The sequence below is a fragment of the Desmodus rotundus genome, chromosome 9 (assembly GCF_022682495.2).
Source record: "Desmodus rotundus isolate HL8 chromosome 9, HLdesRot8A.1, whole genome shotgun sequence".
Classification (NCBI taxonomy): domain Eukaryota; kingdom Metazoa; phylum Chordata; class Mammalia; order Chiroptera; family Phyllostomidae; genus Desmodus; species Desmodus rotundus.
The window spans coordinates 110946930-110970277 of record NC_071395.1 but is presented as its reverse complement, the minus strand read 5'-3'; the positions used below and the strand labels follow the sequence as shown (position 1 = coordinate 110970277).

At 55.9% G+C, this 23348-nt stretch overlaps 1 protein-coding gene across 4 annotated transcripts in view; it reads right to left on the bottom strand.

The window, feature by feature from the left end:
• Positions 1-304, bottom strand: part of SEC14L1 (SEC14 like lipid binding 1) — a 44310-nt gene extending 44006 nt beyond the window's left edge. For all 4 annotated transcript variants that reach the window (XM_053910607.1, XM_053910606.1, XM_053910604.1 and 1 more), the window contains exon 1: positions 178-304. The gene's annotated coding sequence lies outside the window, so the exon portion shown is untranslated. The remainder of the gene's footprint in view (positions 1-177) is intronic.
• Between the last annotated feature and the right edge of the window lie 23044 nt (positions 305-23348).

Below are 23348 nucleotides of genomic sequence, written 5' to 3'. Positions count from 1 at the left end.
CGGCTCGGGGCTCCGCGCCCGGGCCGAGGGGAGCTGAGGGGAGCCGAGGAGACAGCTAAGAGGGGCCAGGGGGCCAGAAGGGCGGGCTGGGCGCGGAGGCGGCCGCCAGAGCCCCGCGCCGCCGGGGGGGCCGCGCCGGGGGCGCTCTGGGAGCCCGCCGCGGCCACGCGCGCCTACCTCTGTCAGTAGAGCCGGGCTCGGGACGCGGGGCGCCGGGAAGCGCTCATCCCGGAGGCTCAGCGGTGCTGTCGCCGTCCCACTGCCCGCGGCTGCAGCTCCACCACCGGTTCCGGGGAGTGGGCGGGGGAGGGGGCGGGAACGGGAGGGGCGCGGCGAGGCTCCAGTGGTTGTTACGGGTGACGGGAAGGGCGGGGCCGAGAGGCAGGCCGCGGCACGCGTGCGCGAACGCAGCCGCGGGGGCGGAGGCGGGAGCAACGACGGTTGCTAGGGAGGGGGGAGGGGGAGAAACGAGCGGGGCCGGGCCGAGCTGCGCAGGCGCCAACTCTGGGTCGGCTCTAAAGTGTGGCTGGTCTCGCCAAGGGACGCGGGCTCCGCCTAGTTCGCGTCATGGGGCGGGGACAGAGGGAAGGGCGGGGCAAGACACAAAGGGGGCTGCGAGGGAGGGCCGCGGGCAGTTCCGCTGAATTGGAACAGGGAAGTGTGCGAGGTGTCCAAATAGCCGGGGCCTTCTGGCTGGCCCGCGTGCTCCGAGCCCCTGCCACCTGTCTGATAGGATCTGGCGGCGCCCCCCTCGCTTCCTCATTTTTTGTTGACTGCTCAGAAGCAGCCGGCTTCCCCTCCAGTGCCCTGACCACATTCTCCCCGATGAAGCAAAGGCCAGGGCTGGGAGGGGCTGGGTGGGACCCAGCAGCAGCTTGTCAACACATCCGGACTGTGAGATGGAACTGAGACAGGCGCCAGGGTCTGCCCTTCCGGGAGAAGAGGGCTGCATTTCAGCCAGAGCGCCACGGTTCCAGTTCCAACTTTGAAACCCATGTGATATGCTCTGTGACATTTAGGAGTCCTTAAGCGGAGCTAATGACTAGAGAGGGACACCACATGCGTCCACCCACACAGCAAGGCTGGTTTTATAACCAACATGCCATTTCTCCATCAGTGTCACTGTTCCGTTTGCGTTAGTCACCTTGGGTGGCTGTACATTTGTTGCTGCCACTGCACGGAATATTTTTGGAACTTGTTTTGGAATTTCCTTCAGGGCCAAGTGACCAACCTCACAAGAGAATCATTCATGGCGTGGTCCCACCTTTTCAACTCAGACCACCTTGTTCGAGCTTGATCGCCCACACTATGCACTAGACAGCTCTGACTGGCTTTTGCCTGTTTGTAACATGACGTCCACCTTCCAAAGTTTCTTTCAGAAGGAGACAACCCAGGAATGATGATGAGCTGGTTGATAGGAGTAAACAGAAGCATCTGTGAAATGGTCTTGCCCAACACTGACCTGATCTGATAGGCCTGTGGATGTAACCACCAATTTACAGGAAGCAGAGAACAGAGGAACAAGCCAGATGATACCATGACAACCACCCGCCAGGGGTGGACCGTGGGAAACTGTACCTGACAGATATTCTTTACCACATGAATTCCAGAGGAGAAAAAAGAGGGTAAGGACCAACCTGTAGGTTAAAAGAGATTGGGAAATTCATTGAGCTATACACTCATGATCCATATGCTTTTTTCTACACGTGCTATAGTTAAGATTTTAAAGAAAAACAGACCTGAGACATCAAGCAATTGGAATAAGTGAAGCTTCTATCCACGTTGATGTTAACAATGAAATAGAAAAAAAAATGTGAAACAGGAAAGTTTAAATGCTATTTGATCATATAATAACATTAAGAGATTATTAATTTCTAGGTGGGATAATGGTGTTATGGCTAATATTTTTTAAAGAAGCCTATCTTCTGGGGTAGCTGAAATATTTCCGAGTGAGAAGTGCTGTCTGGGATCAGCTTCAAAGAGACCCAGATGGAAAAAGGAAGGAGAAAGAGGTCTGGATGAAATACCATTTGTCCTAAGTCCATAACTGTGCATTATAGTATTCTGTCCACTTTTGTATATGTTTGAAATTATCCATACTAAAACAAATTTTTTACAAAAAGATAGTTTGTCGCCACTGAGGACAGGAAATCAAGACATAATTACAAAAAAGTTTTTCAGAAATGTCTCAAGCAATAGCCGTATCATTAAGACACATGGGCAGAGTCCCAAGGTGAAAAATTTGAAGGCAAACACTTGTTTCGATGTGTAGGTTAGGTACGTTTGTTTTTAAAGCAGTGATTGGGCAGGTATCCAACATCTGCAAGACTCCTGAGCACCAAACTGAGGAGTTCCAGGAGAAGATCCAGTCCCCGCCCTCTTGTCAGCCACGGTGTGAGGCAGGGAGGTGAGTGCAGTGGCGGCGAAGTGGGGAGTGTACAGGATCGGGCAGCAGAACCCCAAAGGAAAAGTGTCGTGACAAGACGGAAATGCGTGTCCTCTCCCGTGCATGAAGTTCAAGGCTGGTGCGGTGCCTCATGATCCCGGTCAATTGCCAACGCCCCCAGAAGACCGCCAGAAAAACCTGCCAGTGCGCCGAAGCTACGGCGATGGGACGCGCTGCAGCTTGGTGTCAGCAGGGGGAGAGCCAGGTGGGGCGGTCTCCAGGCAGGTCTGTCAGGGCTGGAAGGACCAGGCCAAGTTCACGCTGTAGTAGCTTAGGCCTGGTGGACACCAGTCTTGAATACTGGAGTCTTGATGAGTAAGCAGTTGTTTGATAAACGGGTTGTTTGCCCAAGTGAGCGCTCTGTCATCTGGAGAAGGGGTTGCTCACCAAGGTGAGCCAGAAGTTGCTTTTCATGATTTCCTGGAGCAAACAGCGAAGCTGCGTGTTGGTTTGCGGTCTTGTCTTCCTGAACAAGCCTCTCCCGATAAGTAGTAAGCCACTGACACAGGTCTTAGGTCTCCGCCCTGCTGGTTAAGGCCCGTGGGCGCAGGTACTGTCACACCTCATCTGCAGGGACAGAGGCCCCTTCGGTTGAGCCACCTGGGCATTACCACAGTGTCCTCTACCTCCAGCCAGCAAGTAGGAGGGACGTGGAAAGAGATCAAACGTCCCTCCTTGAACCCGCTTCCTTGGAAGTAGTGTGGGAGTGTGCGTGCAGTGGAGGGCGTGTGACAGGCAGAGCGCAGGGCCAGCAGGGCTCCAGCAGAGGGAACACTGGCTGCCCTTGTCTGCAGGAGCATGCCCGCTCCCTTCCTCAGGCAGATGCTCCCTCAGGTCCTCTGCTGAGAGGATTCTAAAGCCCCTTGAGTGTGCCCCTCGCTCGGTCAGTGTTTCTATTTGTAAGCTCCTCCCCTGCCTGTCGGTGCCTTTCTCTCGGTGGATGGAAGCCTGGATAGGTGCCACATGAAAACCACACTTACCAGGTGCCCTTGGGTTGGAGGCCACAGATTCACCAGCATCCCCAGAAAGACACTCTGGTTCCCGGGCTGCTAGCCAAGGCCCCACCAGGAGCCTGAGCCGGAAGCCACCGTTCCCTGTGTCCACCTCTGGCTGACGTCGGAGTGCGGGCGCTGGCCTTGGGGCCTGCTACATCCTCCCCAGCATGACTAACCTGAGCTGGGGACACATTCCTGGTCCCTCCAGCCACATCTCCTCCATCGCGCCTGGTGCTAGATGCAGCATCGTCACAAGGAAAGTACGGGAAGTCGGTGACACCATGAGGATTAGAGGTATGGATTAGGGGACGGTCATTGCAGGAAAGACAACTGGAGGCAAGGGACGGTCTTAGCTAACATTTCGGCCTGCAGAGCCCAGCCTTTCCCCACCAAAGCAAAAAAACAGGAGGTAAGTCTGAATGACCCCATTGAATGTTACTAAGCCTCAGGGTGAGGGCAAGTGTCCAGGCCGTGCTGAGAGGCCCAATGGCACTTCCTTCCTACCCTCTGTTGGCCCTACCCGCCCTGGCATTTGTGCTGCACAGTGTGGCCAGTCAGGGACGTGGCAGCTCTCCTCCACGGTAGAAGAGACGACTTTCTCATTTGGTGGCAAAGGGTAAAAGACAGCTTCACAAGACATGACAGAGGCTCCTCACCTGGTGAAGTTTCCAGCTGGGGGAGTAGGAAGTAGGAAAATGGGGGTTACCCCTCAGGCACAAGTTCCTCGAGGCTCCAGCAGCCACCCAGGGGCCCGGAGCTAATGCCATTGCCTCATTCCCAACCTGGGAGAACTTTGGCCAAGAAGCCAGATCTACAAAAGTTATCACCCAGGCTTCCATATTTCTGAAATATTTCATTCCCGTCTGGAGCGGCAAAGCTCCCCATATCTGAATTGGTTTCCTGCCTGAAAGTCTTCCTTCTTCCAGGCCCCATCCACCCTGATGGCAGGATTCTCTTTCGAAAACCCAAACCCAAATTCACTCCTTTGCTCACAAGCCACACTGACAGCAGAATAAATCTCAGCGTCTGAGCCTGCCTTCCGAGGTCTTCTTGAAACCTTGCTCCCAGCATTCCTTTGCCCAGAATGATTTTATTTGTCATCTCCACTTTATCTGTTCATGTATTCATTCCTTTGTTAGCTCAGCAAACATTTATTCAGCCTCTTGACTTACTCAGACACCACATTAAGCAGAGGAGTGTGTGGAAGAAACACTGTATTAAAGCAAGTTTTCCGCCCAGGCACTCGGCACAGGTCAGTGCACCAGGAAAACGCAGCCTGCTGAGCTCTGTGCCCTGCTCCCCGCCCCCAGCCTTTCCTTTGCCTCCTCCTTTTCTGCATGCCTGGGCCCTGGGTACTTCCACTGGGAGGCATCTTTCTTGAATGAGATTGTAAAAGAACCAGCTCTGTCTCTTCCATCGATTTGTAAATTGCTTGGGTTCTGGGACCACATCCACTCACTGTCTTCTACCTTTCGTGGCCCTTGGCGTTTCCCAGAACGCTGTTAAACACTGAACGTTGGTGATGAGGCTTAGGCTAGGCCTTCATTCTGAGTGCACTGAGCTTGCTTCTCCATCCCATGGACTGAGCTGACGCATCCTTGGGACCCATGCTCCCCCCGACTCTGTTCCGTCCCCTGTGTCACCAAGCTAGGACATGGAGCCTGGGGGAGCAGTCAGGAGGAAGAGGAGATTGCTGCAGCGTGCCCTGGGAAGCCCAGCACGCATCCCACAAGATGCAGGACGGCCAAGGATGACGTGAGGCCTTTCAGCTTCCAGCTCCGAGAAAGAAAAGCAGCCTGCCAATCTCGCTTCTTTATGGTTTGCTTGTTTCCTAAGCCAGAACGCTGCTTCTCCCACAGTGATGCAGCTGGGAGGCACTTTGCAGGCCAGAGAGGGACCTCGGTTAGCAAGTCAGCAGTTTGTCCCCAGGCTGCTCCACTGCCAGTCACACAAGCGGGAGGCGGGGTTGACCTGCAGCAGGAATGGGGCGCTCACAGGGGCAGACCACAGCCTACATGACAAGAGGGGTCTGGGAGGAGTAAGAAGCAGGGAGCCCAAAAGCTGATTAGGAAAGCAATTTCCCCAACAGTAAAGGTGGATGAGAAAGTCCTCCTTCACCTTCAGTTCTGCGGGCACAGACTGGACCACACTGGAACCAGGCAGACGGGTCGTCAGAGCCCCGAGCTCCCCGACTTTGTCCTTGACGTGGGTGATAGACAGGGCCACCTCTGACCCCGAAATCTCCTGCCACCCCAAACACTTTTGACCGTGGGGGGAGTGTTTCCATTCGGTTCCTTATTTGGGGTGCCTCTCACAGCCAGGCATCCTATGCTCCGCCTCCAGAATGTTCTGTGACCTCCCTCCGACAATCACACATCTGCTCACCTCACACTTGGCTGAAGATCCCATCCCTCACGCCTCCCTACCCTGGCAGGTCCGTGCGCCTGACTGAGCAGCCCTCTCAGGAGCCCGCCGCAGCATCTAGGACTTTTCTCTTCTAAAGGAAAATAAAAGTTCTGTTTTAACCTGAATGTTGATGATGTTTAGCGTCAGAAAGCGTATCTCACAGGTTGTTACGCTTGGATAGGAAAGTGCTTCTGAAAACACTTTGAAAGCGGTTAGGCTCTGTATAAATGCTCCCACAGCCAGGATCCTACAGCTCTGCCTCTGGAATGTTCTATAAGCAAAGACTATTGTTATCCTGTCTACCCCTCCGGTTGGTTACTGACATCACCCTCTATTTCTGTAGATAAGTCCTTCCCCACCTGAAATGTCCCCTGCACAGAAAAACACTACGGGGGTGTTGATCTCGAAAGCCCAGTCCTCGCTTGAATGGCTATGCGCACAGAATATCCCGCTGAAAAGAATACGGGGGTCTTGGTTGGTAACGCGCCTGCTATCACCACGAGCCACACAGGACCTGAAGGGGCCGGGAATCTTGCTTAGCTGGGCACAGGCATCTCCGCCACCCTCGAGGTCAGAAGGCTCGCTCGACTCTGAAATGCTGAAACGTGAGAGGAAAACGGACCCTCAGAGGAGCCTCGCCTGCCAGCCCTGCCCCCCACGGTGGCCTCTGTCAGGTGTGCGCTCGGGCCGAGGCGTGGCTGGCAGCCACTGCCAGCACGTTAGAAACGGGCAACCACTCTGACGCAAAGACCAAGAGCCTGTGCGACCTTCTCTGCCCCCTCGGGAACCCAGGGCACGCCTTTGAACTTGGCGCAGCAAGGGAGAGGGGACTTTTTTCACCACATGGGCTCAGGAAGCACCCACGCCGTGTTGATTTCCTGGGGTGACGGAACAAACTGCCGGGCTGAGAACAGCACACACGCATTGTTGCAGTCTGGAGGCCAGACGCCCTAGAGGTGGAAACCGGGTGTGGGCGGGGCCGCGCTCCCTCCTGAGGCTCCAGGGGACGGTCCTTCCTGCCTCTTCCGTTTTCTGGGGCTCCTGCAGGTGTGGAGGGGAAAGGCCCACCCCCACAAGCACTTAGGCCAGCAGAATGCCCAGGTGACGTCCACCTGGCTGGGCGCGTGCCTGTCAGACACAGGTGCCTGTGCTTTCTCAGACGCTCTGCTGAGAAGGCAAAACAAGAACATATCCGGCCTTAAAATATCTCCCTATGACCCCTGTGAAAAGGTTGAACTGGCTTGACTCATAAATTCTTTAAATAGCAAGTGGCGATAACCTGTATGATTTTTTAATGGCCCATTTGTTCCTTCATCCGTTTATTGTTCTGAGCTTCAGAATAATGGAGCTCCCGGGTGCCTAGCACATGACCTAATGGGGGGAAAGCCTTGCAACTGTGAAAGCTGGGGGTCACGTTCAAGTTTGACAATGCCGAATTCGAGATCCCCGTAACTTGGCGAAAATAAAAAAGTGGGGCTTTTCTTTTTCTTTTCTTTTCCTTTAAATCCACTTAGGGCTGTGTCCCAGCAGCACAGACCGGGAGGTCCATGTGGGCCTGAGCACAAAGAGAAGCTGTTCTGTGGTGGAAGACACCGAGCCCATTGCCTTGACCGCTGCGCCCCTGGCTTCACACGGTTCAGCCGCTGTGCGCTGGCCGAAAGGGGCCGGGACGTCCCTGCAGCTGGCTCAGACCTGCCAGGAGGAGAGCAGAGAAGGCCGGTGAACTCAGGAAAACCGAGGTGCCTCCGAGTGGCCTCTCTACCGCCCCCCCCCTTCAGATTTGCAAAGCTGGGACCCCAGTCACCTTCGAGGCCGTTCCCTTCCCCTTGGCCAAGCCCTGACATGGTTAAGAAGTCTACGTCAAGGAACGTCTGACCAAAGCTTAGCACTCTTCACGGCTAAGGACAGACCTTAATTTTGAGCCATGACAGCTTAAGAAAGGACCGTATGGGCCAAGCCAGGGAGTCCCATTAGTGGTCTGAGTCCTGTGACCCGTACGACAGACACCCCTGAAGAAGTTTGGGCCCCACGGCTGCCAGGTGAGACCCTTCCGCTTCCTGACGTTGCCCAGAGATGAACCAAAATGCCCCAAAGCCGAGACGGGACAGGCTTTTGTTCCAACTCTGGCTCCTAATTTTCCACTAGGAGCAGGAATGTTTCAGAAATGAGGAGACCTGTCAGCACAGCTCCCAGCAAAGCCCTCAACTGCAGTTCTGACCACGCAGGGGATTTTTTTTTTAATTTTATTTTTATTTATTTTTAAAAAGATTTTATTTATTTATTTATTTTTAGAGAAAGGGGAAGGGAAGGAGAAAGAGAGGGAGAGAAACATCAGTGTGTGGTTGCCTCTCACACACCCCCTACTGGGGACCTGGCCAGCAATCGAGGCATGTGCCCTGACTAGGAATCAGACCAGTGATGCTCTGGTTCACAGGCCTGCACTCAATCCACTGAGCCACACCGGGCAGACTTTTTTTAATTTTTAAAAATCAATTTAATTTTCAAGTTACAAAATAACAGACGCCATAGCAGACTGTCTGCAGACCCTCCCTTTCCCCACAACTTTCTTCCCAAGGCCCGGAGTTTGCTCAGCACCCATCCTCTCCACACGCTGGGGCTCTGGAGAAAGCTGGCCCCTGCCCCAGCCCCAGCCGGCAGGTCAGACAAGTCCAAGGCACCCCTTCTTCCAGGGATGGGTTCAGGAGTGGGCGTGAGACCCGCAGGGGTTTCTAGAAGGGTTTCTGCAGTCCGAAAGGTGAGACACGGAAACCCCATCTGTGTCCCGAGGCTGCTGTGCCCTCTCTGACCCCTGGGACTGCCCCAGATGTGGGTGCCGCATGGGGACCAGGCTCCCATGGGTGGCTGTGCTCGCCCACAGAGACAAGAGGTGGGAGGAGTAGATTTTGGTGACCCTGTGTCCCCGACTCGCCTGGGGGCCTCCTTCTTTGTGGGCCCAGTCCTGAGAACGCCCCCAAGTCCTCATTGTGTAACCCAGCTTGAGGAAGGACTTTCTGTTCCTTGTGACTAAGAGCAACCTGAGCACATGCCGGTCTCAGAAACGTCTGCGGAAACACACAAAGAGGAAGAAAGTCCCTACAATCCCATCATCTGCTAATGACCACTGTTTGCTCTGTTGCCGGGCCATCCCTTTTACACCACGGACTGGGTGGCACTGACTGGGATGTGTGATTACACAGGCAGTACACTGTGAAAAATGCAAATAGCACAGCTGTTGAAGTAAATGGCTCTGGTGATCTGTCCCCTCAGAGGTGGCCTCTGCCTGTTTGGTCATCGAGTCTGGAAATTTCCCAACTCTACCAGTGTTTTCTAACGCATGGGCTCTTCCCAACTGACGACGAATGGCCACATAACCTCCTCAGTCCATAGACAGGCAAACTGGAGTGTGACTCTGACCAGCTGGACGTCTGGGCTCCGAGAACGGGCGGCAGGGAAGAACAGGGAAGGAAGCGTTCAGCCCTGCTGCGAGCAGGGCTGGCCTGGCCAGAGAGATAATGGGCAGAGATGCTGGGCTTGAATTCCTGATTCGAGGGCTGCGTGGCCGAGGGCAGTCCCCCTGACCATTCCGAGCCCAGCTCCTCGTCTGTGAGATGGGAAGAATAATGGCCGAGAGAGTTGTTGTAGGAGTTGTAAATAATGCATGTGGTCCAGCCTCAATAAATGGTACTCTTTATTCAAAACATTTGCCAACTTCCCATATTGCTCTCCAGACTCCTCTACCACTTCCCGGAGGCCTCTCTGCCCTGCCCCCACTGTCCTTGTTCCCTCTGTGTTAGCAAAGCTTCTCAGTTGCAGACCGTGGGATCCCCTGGGGCTAGTTCATGCCACAGGCGGGTTAGGAAGGGGCACGGAGCTCACAGACGCAGGCCCCCGGGAGGCCTGCCAGGGACTGGAACAGAACTGGCTCCTGGCGGCCCTGCCACAGCACCAGGAGCAGGAAGCTGCCACGTCAGGGTGTTGCAGCCTGGGCGCCTGTCTCCAGAACCAAGCTGCCTCCGGCCTAATCCACGCCAACAAAACAACGCCCAGGCCCTGCCTCCGACTCTCAGAAGTCCGCTCTGAGTCCAAGTCTCCCGCAGGAACATGGGGTTCGTTGAAACTAAATCACGCATCTGACCCAGCAGGTCTTCTATGTCTACGCTGGAAAGGGGATACCCACTATCTGGACATCTGATTACAATCAGAAACCAGAGAGAAGGCTCGAAACCTTCTCTCTGTCGGGTTGAGAGAACAGACAGCTTCGGATTGCGTGTGTGTTTGGGGGAGGGGGGGAGGCAGGGAGAAGGCCGAGCACGCAGGCTCGGAAGTCGTGTTCTGTCCCCGTGTCCTGTCCGTCAGGCAGAGACGGACTGTGATGTGCCCCAGTTAAAGGTCTAGCCGAGCTCAGGTGTGAGAGGCAAAGCAAGGTGCCGAACAATCCATCCCTAGGGGCACGTGTGTAGCATGTCCTTCACATTGAACTTTTAAGAAGACGTTTGGGGCCCTGGCTGGTAGGTCGGTTGGTTAGAGCATCACATCCCGATATGCCAAGGTTGTGGGTCTGACCCACAGTCAGGGCACAGGAATCAACTAGTAAGGGTGTAAACGAGTGGGACGACAAATCAATGTTTCTCTCTCCCTCTCTAAAATAAAAAAAATTTAGGAAAAAAAGATGTTTGGGATGAAGTTCAGGAACACCGCCCCTGAGTATGGCACCTGGGTGTACTGAGCACTCCAAGCTGAAGGAGTTTGACAGGTGGCAGAAGCAGGAAGGTCCCTGTGACCTCCTCCCCACCCCCCGCCCCAAAACAGGTCACAAAACCGCAAGGGAGAGGTGAGGAAAGGAGCGTCCTTATCTCCACACAGACCTCGTGCGGGTGCCCCGCGTACTCAGGGCGCAGAACGCCTACTCCGATCTCCCTGGGCCCTCCGGGCCCCGCGTCAGACCCCACGGAAGAACACGCAGTACAGCCGCACTCAAGTGTAACTGCTGCTCTGCGGCTTTGTCACCTCATGAAGACTCCCGTGTCACACAAAACTCATTTTACATAAATTTGTATGTTTTTCTCCCGTTAATCTGTCCTCGTCAGGTTAATTTTCAGGCCCATCCGGGGACTCTAAGAGGGCCAAGGAAAACCTTTCCCTCTCCTACGCTCATCAACTCTAACCTCCAACTGATGGGCATCTTGGGCAGTATAATGAATGAGCTGACCCGGCTTCCGGTGCAATTAAAGGAAGGTGTCGTGAGAAAGGGCAAGTGCGGCCCGAAGGTCAAGGCCACCAGGAAAAGTCCCTGCCTCCCTGAGGGCTGCCTTTTCCCCCCCGGCATGGGATCTGAATGTGTCCATCCAGGCTCTCGTTTTTCTAATGGTCCCAGCCTGTGCAACGAGTCGAGGGGCCAGCAGGTGTGAGCACAGGCCAGTGCAGGGCACCCGGGACCACACAGATAACAGAAGTCACAACTAGCTGTGCGGCCCTCGGAGACCAGCCAGGCTGCAGCCTCTGCCTGTGGACGGGATGGTGGGTGACGGGAGGCGCTCTTCTGCCGCCACTCAGCATCATGATTCCATGGAATATCTACTGTAATAATATTTTGTACAAACACAGACCAAAGAAATGCTGCTTCCTGCTCTGCCAGAGCCCTCGTGTCCTTGACAGCACCCAGCCTGCTCTCTCACAGGGACGCCTGCCCCACTGGGAGCTTCTCCTCCAGGTGCTGCTGCGACCTGACACTCAGCCACCTCCTGGCCGAAGCAGGTGCCTGTTGTAGGGTATGGTGAGCCCAGGACTCCCCCAGAGCCCTGAAGGAACGGCAGCCTACTGAGCCCCGGGCTGTGCGCATTGTCCCTGGTGGCTGCAGGCAGAGGTTCATTTTCCCGGATGTCACGCTGGCTCTTGGGACCTACTTAGGAAGACAGCAGAGCCAGGGCCGCCTTCAACTTGCTGGAGGTGGTGGGATGGTTCCTGGAAGGGACTCATTATTTCTTTCCAGTCCTCAGTCCCCTGGGGTGGCTTTGCCAGTCGGCTGCGCTCCTGCGTAAGGAGACAGGAATGCTGCACAGAGGCGACGCCACGGCAGCTAAGTATAGACGGCAGCTTCCCGGCGCACCGCCCGCCTGCATGCCTGCGCACATCGGAACAATTACAGGAAGGAGGCGTAATTGTGACCTTGACCTACGAAAGCATGATCTTCCCTGCCTGGGGCCAGGGCTCTCCCTGGGTGAAATGACAACGTTCCGGACAGGCAGCTGGAGATACTGTGCCTTTACCGCGTTTGGACTTGGTGGCGCCCTGACTGTACTACGTAACAGAAGTGTCCACTGCGACTCGGAACATGTAGGGCTCAAAGGACAGTCCTTCGTGGGTGAGGACGAATAGGCCTCACCGGTGAGTCACACTCCTTTCCCTCGCGTCCCTCATAACTGGGGTGGCAGGTGTGCCGGCTGGCCCCAGGCAGTTTCGGTTTGTGCCCGTTGAGTCTGGTGATTATTAATATCACCCACTTTCTCTCCCAGAAGGGACCTGGTTGGGTGATATATATTTTTTTTAACCCTCACCTGAGGACATGTTTATTGATTTTAGAGGGAGATGAGGGAGGGAGGGACAGAAACATTGATCTGAGAGGGACACTGATCAGTTGCCTTCCGTAGGCACCGCACCTGGGACCTGAACCTGCAACGTAGGTCTGTGCCCTGACCAGGGATTGAACCCGCAACCTTTTGGTATATGGGACAGTGCTCCAACCAGCTGAGCCACCCAGCCAGGGCGATTGGGTGATCCATTCTAAGAAGCCTGGTTTGCACCCTGGAGGACAAGGAGGAAGGTGAAGGCAAAGCCCCTTCCTCGGGTGGACCCTCGGAGAGCACATCTGTGGAGGGCCTTAGGAAGGAGGAGGAGTCGGGAGAAGCGCTTTCCCAAACCTTGTAAACAGCCATCTTCACTGCCAGCTGTCCAGGCCCCGAGAGGCCTCACACCCCCCGCTGCGGGGCTGGGTCGGCCGACCTAAGCCGGGTGGACCTGCTGGCCTGCTCAGGAGGCCCAGGCTGATAAGATCAAATGATTTCTGCATCCAGTTGACCCTGACGCTGCCCGAGAGGAGAAGCGCGCCTTGCCGCCGGCCTCCAAGCCCTAGGCCTCCCGGCCACAGGCTCAGAACACCAGCACCGCCTCGTGCAGGAGCTGGCCCTGTCAGGCTGGTCCTGTTTTTAGGGTTTCCTCACCTTGCTAGGTGCGTCCCAGGCCCACTGTAAAAGGCCTGTCCACTCTGCCATTCTAAACAGACCCCCCCCCCCCCCCCCGGGAGCGAGAAGGAAGAGGGGAAGTCTCCAAGCCCGGACGCGCCCAGCTAACCCCGTCCCCAGGGCTGCTGTGCGAGGGGCCTTCGGGGTCCCCCAGCCCCACCAGGTGGCTCTTCCGGCAGGAGGGTGGCGGCCGGGCCCGACGTGGGCTGGGTTTTCTGGAGCAATTTGCTGGGGACAGGCCAGCTCCACAGGGACAGTTCTCATCAAGAGCTTGATCTGTGAAGTTACTCTGTGACCCACCAGTTCTGTCTCAAAGCTGTAGATCACGTCGGCCACCGTGAGGCTGTCAATCAAAACCTTCCCTCAGCCGACAACAGCTCATTAGGGCTTTTAAAGATACGGGTCTCCTGCGAAGATGCGGACTGGGTTTCTGTGCTGCCCGCAAAGCGCCTCTGCTTACAGATTCCCTCAGCAGCACCCTCTGCAGGGAAGGCAGGGAAGACGGGAGATGGCACTCGGCAGGCCCGGAGGTGACCAATTATGGCGAATGAGAAGATTCTGAAGATTTAGTTTTGTAAAGATGGGGTATTGGCCTGGCCTCACCATCCAAAAACTCCCCCATTGCACAGCCCAGCCCTTGCGCACGTCCCCAGCCGTGGATGGAGCAGAGTGAAGGATTTTACAGTCACTACTGAGTGTCCCGCTTGGTGGGTCCCAGGAGAAATGACAGCAGCTGCGGGAGTGTCTTTGGGATTCCACAATTACGCTCGGCCACTGACAAAAATGTGCCTTCAAACTCGCAGTCCAAACCCCTGGTGCTTCAGCAAATGTACGGCTGCGCTAGTTCTCGGGCCTGTAAACGCGACATGGAAACGGTGACAGAAACACGAGATGTTAGTTTTGCTGGGGCTCGGGAGCCAAGGGCTGGAAACCAGGCCCATCAGGCCCATGCCTGGGGACTCGCTGTCCCGAACGCGCCAGCCTCTCTCCCTGTGGCCTCTTCCCCCAAGAAGGTCTCTCTCCCAGTCTCCGCCCTCTAAGTCCTGCCCCGACCATCCCTCCTGCAGAGGTGGTCCCCAGAGGCAGAGGTCAGCATGAACTCCTTCCTCTGGTTCCATGGCCAGGGTCTGCTCAGACCATTATTACAGCCCCCACAAGTCTGCCTGGTGGAGGGGTCCCTCAGGCATCCCAGGCCCCTCCAGCAGAGCCTCCCAACGCATCTTACATCCATGCAAAACGCAGGGTTTAAAACCATGGAAGAACCCGAACTTCTTCTTTCCCCTCTTCTCCTTTTCTTTAGCACACAATGAGCTGACTTCTGAGCAGGCCTTGATAAAGAGGGTTTCTCATCAAAGTGTCCTGCTCTGCTCTGCCAAGGACGCTCAGATACTTGGAAAGCGTCTCCTGAGCCCCCCTCCCCGCCCCCCGCAGTGGGATTTTGTTCCTTTTTGCTTAGGAAACAAGGACTGATTTTCTGAGTTTTGAGAAGAGAACACACTGTTTTGGTTGGAACAACAGACACGGTCATCAGGGCACACGATGTCCTCTTCTCAGAGGTGGGCAGCAGCAGAGAAGGGCTGGAGCCCCCGGAGTGAAGGCCAAGGCCCCTCCACACACAGAGCCAAGGACAAGGGTCTGACCCCCCAAAGGGCCCGAAAGAAGTGGGTCCTCCGTGAACACACCCTGGCCTCAACTTAGCTGCCCAAGGCCAACCCGAGGGACTTGGAGCTGTAAGGAATCACTCAGCTGTGGACACATGCGGCCTGCCGTTCCCGGTGGAAAACACCCACATTCTAACGAGCACCTGCCTTTCTGTTTGTGCCTGGTGGGCTGTCAGGCGCGGGAAGGAGCTGGGAGGGGGTGGTTTTCTGCACTGAGTGATTAGAGTGACTCCGGACAAAACAAGCAGCCGGCTCCGCATCCCCGTGGTTGTGGCCGTGAGCCCCCAAGAGCCCCGTAGGGACTTCACGGTGTGTCTGAGCTCTGCGCCTGACTTTGGAACTGTAAGGTGGGCTGGAGGGGAGTGGCTTCCAGGATTGCTGTGCCAGTGTCATCTAGCCCAGGTACTCAGGTGGCCACCCAAACAGTGTTGTAAAAAAACGTCTCACTTAATGAGATGGCCCTGCCGCACGCCTTGACCTCCCCGGAAGGGCCTTTGCTGATTTTATCCGCACCCACGCTGGGCAGCCAGGACCTCTCCCTGGGGGACTGGGGACTTGAGCGTGGGAGAACAGCAGGCCTGTGAGGAGCACAAGAAGCTGTGCCCACAGCAGAGGCTGGAGCGGCCTCGTCGCCAGTGAAGATGCAGTGGTAAGAGCCGGTCTCCTGTCTAACTCTGTCGCTCTCACAGGAAGCACGCAGGCCTTAAGGATCTTCACGTCCAGATTGTGTCCCAAACACAGAGACAGCCTCCGCCCCAGCAGTGTGTCACGGCTGGGTGAGCAGAGAACGCTCAAGGCCTGTTTCCTTCTAACTGGCCGTGCGGCCTGATGCCGCGGCCCGTGACCCAGAAAGCGCCCAGCGGAGGGCGGGCAGGGCAGGCAGAGGGTAGGCGCAGCAGCTGGTGCCAAGTCCAGGCACTGCGGCTAGGCGGGCAGGGGCAGCGCTGCTCTGTCAGGGACACGGGCATGTGACAAGGAAACCTCACTGGGAAAAGGACCGGGAAGGGACCACCAGCAAGTTGCCCACACTCTGTGCCCAAAACATAATTCGCTTGTTTCACTTATTTTTAAAATTCCCAAGTAAAGGATTCTTCCATTTCCAAACTGGAAGCGGGATCCAAAGTTTGAGCAGAAAAGCTGCGCTTCTGGGTAAGGTTACACTGCATGCCCGGAGGGAGGGGCTTCCAAGGGCAGGGGCAGCGGGAGGCGACCTGCTCCAGGCTGGAGCGCTTTTTAACTCACCTTTTTGGACTCCACACACTATTAGCCGCTCAGGGCTGCCCCCGCCAGTAGACTGCCCGCACTGTGGAAGGACACACGCCCACAAGACAACTGGGACTCACTGTTTCTCCTCTCAAAAGCAGTACGTGTAACCCCCAGAAAACTTCTGAAAACACAGGTAAGGCAAGAGAAGTGCGGGGGGAGGGCGACCACACACTCAGCAGTTCAACTTCTTTACTTTTTACTGTCCGCCTGACGTTGGCAGAACAACTGCCCCGACGGTGTCCACTCCGAAACTGGGACCTGCGAACGTGTTTGGGCACGAGACCAAGGGGAAGCAGGGCTAGAGATGGGAGTCAGGGCGCGAATCAGGTGACTTTAGAGTAGGGAGGTTGGTGCAGCTTCTCCAGGGGGTCGTGCAACCACAGGGTCCTGCCCACAACCTGATTTCCGCTCCGTGAGGGGGGAGGCACACTTCTGACCTCCGGAGGAACTGTACGGAATAAGTTTGTGTTATTTTAGGCCACTGTGTGTGGTATCTTTGTCACAGCAGCCACAGGAAACTAATACACTTCTCTTCTAGTTATTCTCCTGTATGTATTTTTTCACCAAAAATCCAGGACCATGCTGTGCATAATATCTTGAATAACTTTTACTAAAGCACAGCATCCAAACAGGAAATCACAGACCCTCGGCATGCGGCTGGGCGTCCATGGCTCCAACCAGACCTCTAACACAGCCGCACCCAGAGGTGCCCGTACCCTCTCCGGGCACTGCGCCCCCACAGGCAGCCCGCAGACATCTGTGTCAGAGCCCCGGCCTCCTGTCCTTGCGCTGTCAGTCAGTCAGACCACACGCACCCGTTCTCCTTTTTTATTGAGGTGCAACTGACATACAGTGAAAGGCACGCATCTCAGGTGTTTTCACCCACGCAGACGCCATGACCACCCTGTGCATCAGGACAAGGACCTGTCCGGGAAGCTCCCTCACCCCCGTGCCGCCCACATCCGATCCCCCAGACCACCCGCTCCCTGACCTGTCACCGCAGACGCTGCACTGCAGTCTGGGTCGAGGCTGCGGGTGAACGAAGTCGTGCAGCGTGCTGGGACCTGCTGTCTCCCTCACCTACCAGAACACCGGCTGCTCCTTCCCACCGCCCCACGATTTAGCCGACTTCCCCTTGTGGTCTCCGGCTGCTTCCAGTTTCGGGCTCATCTGGAGAGCCAAACATCAAAGCTGCACAGGCTGCTTTCAGAGCGACAGGGCACAGGCATCTGGCTGGCACACGCTGTCCTCACACCAGCCACTTCCGTGACCAGCCGCTGCAGACCAAGCCTCTGTGTGACACTGAGGACCGTCCCCCACCAAAACCACGGTTGTCTTCCAGTCCCACGACGCAGGCCACTTCCTCTCCCTGCAATCTGGCCCCCAAAGGTATTTCCTCCTGGAGCTCAGTCAACGGGTCCAATCACTCCAGCGGACCGCTGCTCAGAGCTTCGTGTTCCAGCACAGGAACCCCCCCGTATTCCTGGGGAGACACAGAACGCCCCTCCAGGAAGACCAAGTAAACAAGCCGCTCCTCTATTCTGGTTAACACGGCAAAAGTTAGAGGTGAAGCCGTGTGCCTGCGGCCGTTCCCAGTATTGTGTGGTTTGCACAGGAAGTTCGGGATTGAGAAGCACAGGGTATTCCAAGAAAAATATTTGCAAGCTGACAGATGATGAATTACGATACCATTTTCCAGAAATGTGCTGTGAGGGTGTCAGCGTTTTCTGCCCTCAGGTAAACGCGGTGACGGGCCACCTGCTGACCGGCAGGGAAGCCGGGGACTCGGTCGGCTGGCACGAGCACTGTCAGAACAAGGAACAGAGTCACCTGTGCCGGCCATGTCAGCAAACCAAACCTCTGTAACCAACCCAGCTGCACTCTGAGGAGTGGAATTTCAAACCAATCAGTCTGGAACTGCTCGATCGATGTCAGTGGGGTGATCTGCCTGATAAGGCCCTTGCCATTCCTATTCCCTTCGGCCCGAAAAGAATCTCTTCTTTTGCTCCCAACTCCCCTGCCCCACCCTTCTGCCTTCAAGTCCCTGGGAATCACCCAAGGCCCTCAGAACAGGGTCACGGCTCACACTCATGTCCGCTGTGTGGCGTTGGGACGGTCCCTCTGGTCGGTTTGCTGGGCTGTGTCCCCTTCTGATCTCTTGGATGATGTCGGGCTCCCTCTTTCTCCTTCTGTCTTCATTAGCTGGGCACAGCAGAGAATGGAAACACATACTTTGTATTTAAAACACTTAAGTATCTTCTATTTCGTTAGCTTGACACCAGCTCACAAAAGTTAGAGTCTTCTCTGTGAGAGCCTTCACCTGCTGTGGTTGAAGAGTCAGGCAGGCCCATGTTCAAACTCTGGCTCTCACCGGCGGGGACTCCGGCAGTGACGGCCGTGGCGGCCTCTGCCTGGGAGGTGGACAAAGGAAGGGCCGCCCGGGAACCTGTTCTGAGTGAGGTGAGAGTGAAGCGCGCGCCGCACCCAGTGTGGGTTAAGTGGTCCTTGGCGGAGGCCGGCTTTTTGGTAACTCTTTGCCCACCTCCTCCCATCCACCATGGGCCTCCAGCGTGGCAGCTGCATAAATTAAGACTCTTCATCCTGCCCCAGAACCGTAAGTCATTAACGCGACATACAGCAGCTGCTTTTCTCCTATGACTAAGGGATGGCGTCCCTAACGGTCCACGACGCACCTGGCGTGCAGGTGACACACAAACCATGGCTCTGGGCAGAGGGGACTGCCGGCTGCACACGGTGCTCATGGGGCGTCGGCTGCCCGGAGGCCAGGCCAGAGGGTTGGGGAGGAAAGGTCCAGACTGGAGCCCGCTTCTCTCCTGACTCCGGGCGGGTCTGAGTCAACTCAATTTCCCCTTCCCTGGGAGGAGGGGCGCAGAGAGTGAGTTCCTGGATTCCTAGCAGTTAGATTTTAAAAGGCAGAGAACGGGGTCCAGAATTCCCCTTAATCTGTCTAAAAGCAGGACCACCCAAAAGGACCTGATGCTCCAAATGCCCTCTGGAGGCTGGGGTGACAGCCTGGGAAGGCTGACCCCTGTGGGAGATGTCCACACCGGATGAGAAACAGGCACTGTAAAAAATGGGGCCAGCCCCCAAGTCCGCCAACTGGGAAGGCACAAAGCAAGCACCTGTGCCCTTCCTCACGCCTCAGGGCGGTTCCCACACCAGCAGCAGCTGGAGCTGGTGGGAAATGCAGAGTCCCAGGCTCCCGCCCGAATCCGAATTCGACAGATGGGGCGGGGGTGGGGGTGGCAGCGGCTGTGTGCACATTGTTTGGGGAGCGCTGAGCTAGGCAACACTTTTCATTTACGTCCTTGAACCAAAGTGCAACAGGATGGGCCTTCTGGACCAAGTCAGGTGTTTACCCCAGACAGGTAAGACATGTAGGTCAAAAAGAGGGACCATAAAATAAAAATTGGGTTGAAACCAGGCTTGGGACTGAGCCATTCCTGCCTGATGTCATTCATAAGCCCCTCCTGGGACGAGACCGGCATCCCTGACACAGCGTGTGAGTTCCCTAGGAAACCAGTCGCCCGCCAGCCAGGGGCTTCCTGTTCTTAGCCTAACGACGACAGCCCAGCCTTTGCCCTGTCCTGTACAACAACATCCTGGTCTAAGAATGCCCTTCTGACTGGCCTGCGGGGGCCTCTCCCCTGGCACACGAGGTCAGAACCAAACTCGAACGCGTACTCCTACCTAAATTGTCTCAAGTCTCCTTTCCCGCTTCTCAGAAACCGTGGGAATGGTCGGTTACTCACTGTGGTTGGCCTTGGGTAGAGCCACACCGAGGCTACCAGGATACATGGGAAGGATTAGTGAGAGGTTCAAAGAAATCTCAGCCAAGGAACGGCGAGACCATGAGGGAGAACGAGGAGGAAATGCAAAGCGCAGCTGCAACGCGCGAGGTGCTGGGGCATTCTGGTGCGTGCATGACGTAAAGGCTGGGGGTGAAGGGGACAGACACAAATCTACAGGACTGTACTGGGGGGGCGGAGCGGGGGAAGTGGAGGGGAGGCCAGGAGGGGCTCAGCCTGGACCCACTGGAAAGGAAGTCAGCAGGCAAAGCTGGAGATGAGTGAAAAGGAGCAGCCTGTACTCAGAAACAGGGAGGAGAGCGACCTTGGAAGACTGAGCGACGCAACCTGAAAACAGCTCCCTGTGGGGCGGAACAGGGGACTCAGGGGTGGGTGGAGCGGGGGCCACCCCCCGTCAGCCTCTTCATCCCAGGAGTGTTTAAAGCTGGCGCGTTACTGCCATAGGGAGAAAACGCCAGGCGCACAGTTCCAACGACCAGAGGACGCGAGCCCTTTTTCCCTTTTGACTTCTGTGTCCCCTTTTCTCTCCCCTGTAGCCCTCGAAGGGCTGCGGGGTCTGGAACGAAGACAGCACTCCAGTGAGGGCCACTCACAGGGGCTGTGAGCCTGTCCTGCGGATGGGCACGCACGGCAGATGCTGGACTTGAAGAAACGTGCTCACTGGGGACAGCCGGCCTCTGGTGGGGTCGGCATTAAAGACAGAGTCTTGCCCGGGCTGGTGTGGCTCAGTGGATTGAGGGCTGGCCTACAAACCAACGGGTCGCCAGTTCGATTCCCAGCCAGGGCACAGGCCCAGGTTGGGGGCTGGGTGCCCAGTAGGGGGTGCACAGGAGGCAACCACATATTGATGTTTCTCTCCCTCTCTTTCTCCCGCCCTTCCCCTCTGTCTAAAAATAAACAAATAAAATCTTAAGAAAAAAAAACCCAGGCTTGGTTTTGCTTACAAGGAACGTGTTGTCCAAAGAAAGCGCGGGTCTTATTCTAATCCCAGGCGCTGGTCTAAGTGCCTCGCTGAGGGGGCTGAACCCTAAAGCAGTGTTGCGTAACCACCGCGACTGCGGGACCAACAGGCCAGGAGACTCGTGACCTTCCAACAACTCACGCGGCTCCACTTGAATTCAATTTGCATAGAAAGAACTAGTTTTCTGCTGCAGCTGTGCAGTTCATCTGAAAAAGTATTAGAAGGAGTAATTGTTTTAAATGCATTCATTATGTGCAGCCACGTAAAGCCAAAACAGGCCTCTACCTTGTAAAGATTACCGGAGAGTGCACTCTCTGTGGTCCTCGGCTCGTAGTTTCCCAATGACTGAAACAAACATACCTCCCCTCTGCTTGAATAACAAGGGAGCACACAGTTCCTGCGAGGGGGACACAGGCAGGAATGCAGACAAGGGGTGACTCTGGGCCCGGGCGCGGGTCCTGGCCACTCTGAGGCAGCGGACATTTGGGCAGTCTTCCTGGCTTCACCTGCAAGGTGAAGGGCAAGGTCAGTTGCAGGAACTCGACCTGACACATCCAAATGTTGTTTATCCGTGTCACTCACCGCAGCTGGGATTCAACAGAGCCGAGAGTAACCTCCTGCAACTGCCAAGGGAGAGAGCACACCCCTACGCAGACACCTGGGACCCGCTCGACAGGCAAATTTGCCGGCACAGACAGGAAAGACTTCTAATGCAACCTACTGTGTTAGGAGCGAAAATGGTCCCTGACAGATGAGAAGAGAATAACCTACTCACACTACACGTTGTAAAAGTCAATCTTTCCTACAAGGCCCTGCAAGACCTGGCCCCCAGTCCCCTCCGAACTCCTCATGAACCCCTCTATTTCACGCTACTCTGCACTAGCTGCACTGGCTGTTCCCCCAACCTCTGACGTTCTTCCAGGCTGACTCATGACTCACTCTCTGTACCTTAGGACTTAGGGCCTTTCCTGACACCCCACCTAAAACTGCAGACCCCGCAGCGCCCCCCTCAGCCCCGTGGTTTCCCTTTTCCCAGAGCCTGGTCACGTTCTCCCCTGCGCCGGAAGGGAAGCCCCATGCGGCCAGCTGTAAGCGCGCAATGCGACCTCTGTTTAACCCACCAGAAAGCTGCCACCAGGCTCAGAAACCAGAGGACGCTGGCACCCCACTCAAATCTCACTTCCAGGCTCGCAGCCCTCTTTTTCCAGTCCAACAGCACTTTCCCAACGGGACAACCAGCCGTCAGAACCGCGCTGGCTCGAACCAACCTGATTCCGCCTCGACATGTTCTGTTCAGCGTCAGGGGGAGCGATGTTCTGGCCACCCTGAAACCCTAGTGAGCCCTTAACACGTGGCCAGGCCTTCAAACGCCAGCACGTGCGACACCGGCCTCTTGCCGAAGAAAATCCTTCACCCTGAGTAACACCAGCTGTTGTCGCCGGCAGCGAATCTCAGTGAAAAGTTGCCTAAGAACATGCTCCTCTCCCCAAAAGCCACGTGCCCGGCCGTGTCCGGGACAGCGTCTGGACCAGCGGGCCCATGTGATGTAGTAAACACTCCCCAGGAGCTGTGTGCGGCTGGGGCACCCTGGCAGATTCCTAAGAAAGAGCCCAATCCAGCATATTAACTTCCTGCATAACTTTCCAGTGAACTAAAGTCTTGGCTAAAATACAAAAAACAAAACAAAAAAACCCCCTAAAACCCAACTCTGTACCAAGTTACAAAAGAGGTCACAGTCTGGTGTGAGACTGCACCCTCTAGTGGACAAAGAGAGAAGTTTGAGATCTTGATCTGTTCTAAGTTCAATTTTTAAGTTTTCTCTCCAAGCCTTTTCTGTCCCACAGCAATTTTTTTTAACAGCGAAACAATTTTAACATTAAAACAACACTTCTTAGGGACCACACTTTGCCTTCTCCATTGCGGCCATGAAAAGCACCAGCTCTCAGAAAGACGACTCCCTTCTGCCCCAACACTCTTCCATAACCCAGAGGCACGCACACCCACAACGCACCGCAGCCTACTTTAAATATGCGGTCTTTGGGGAAAACATGCATGCTCTCACCACACCTGTGCTGGTTGGGGAACATTCCAGGAGCCACACTCAGTGGCATCAGCCACATGAAAGGCTCCGAGTCTCCCCGTGGGCTCTGGGCTTCCCTCCCGGCACCTCCGAAGGTGCCGGCACTCCACCCCAGCCTGTAGGAGGACCCAGCTGCCTTGGGTGTGGGCTCCGAGACAAGAGTGGAGGTCTGATGCTGAGAGCCCATGACAGGGCTGCAAGCTGGCCCACCTAGGACAATCAGGATTGCTCTTCTCCCCGCCCCCCCCCACTCCCCAGTCCTTGGCTGGCTCCTCCACCCTCAGCCCCAGAGGGACCCACTGGGGACACTCAGGCACCTTTCTCAGTCCATCCATGTCCCAGCAAATGAGAGAGCAGAGGCAGGTAAATGGCACCTGGCGCTCTCAGTGCAAACTGCGTCACGACAGAAATACCGCACGGCCTCTCAGAGGGACCAGCACCTAAACACTTCGGATTAGCCCACCA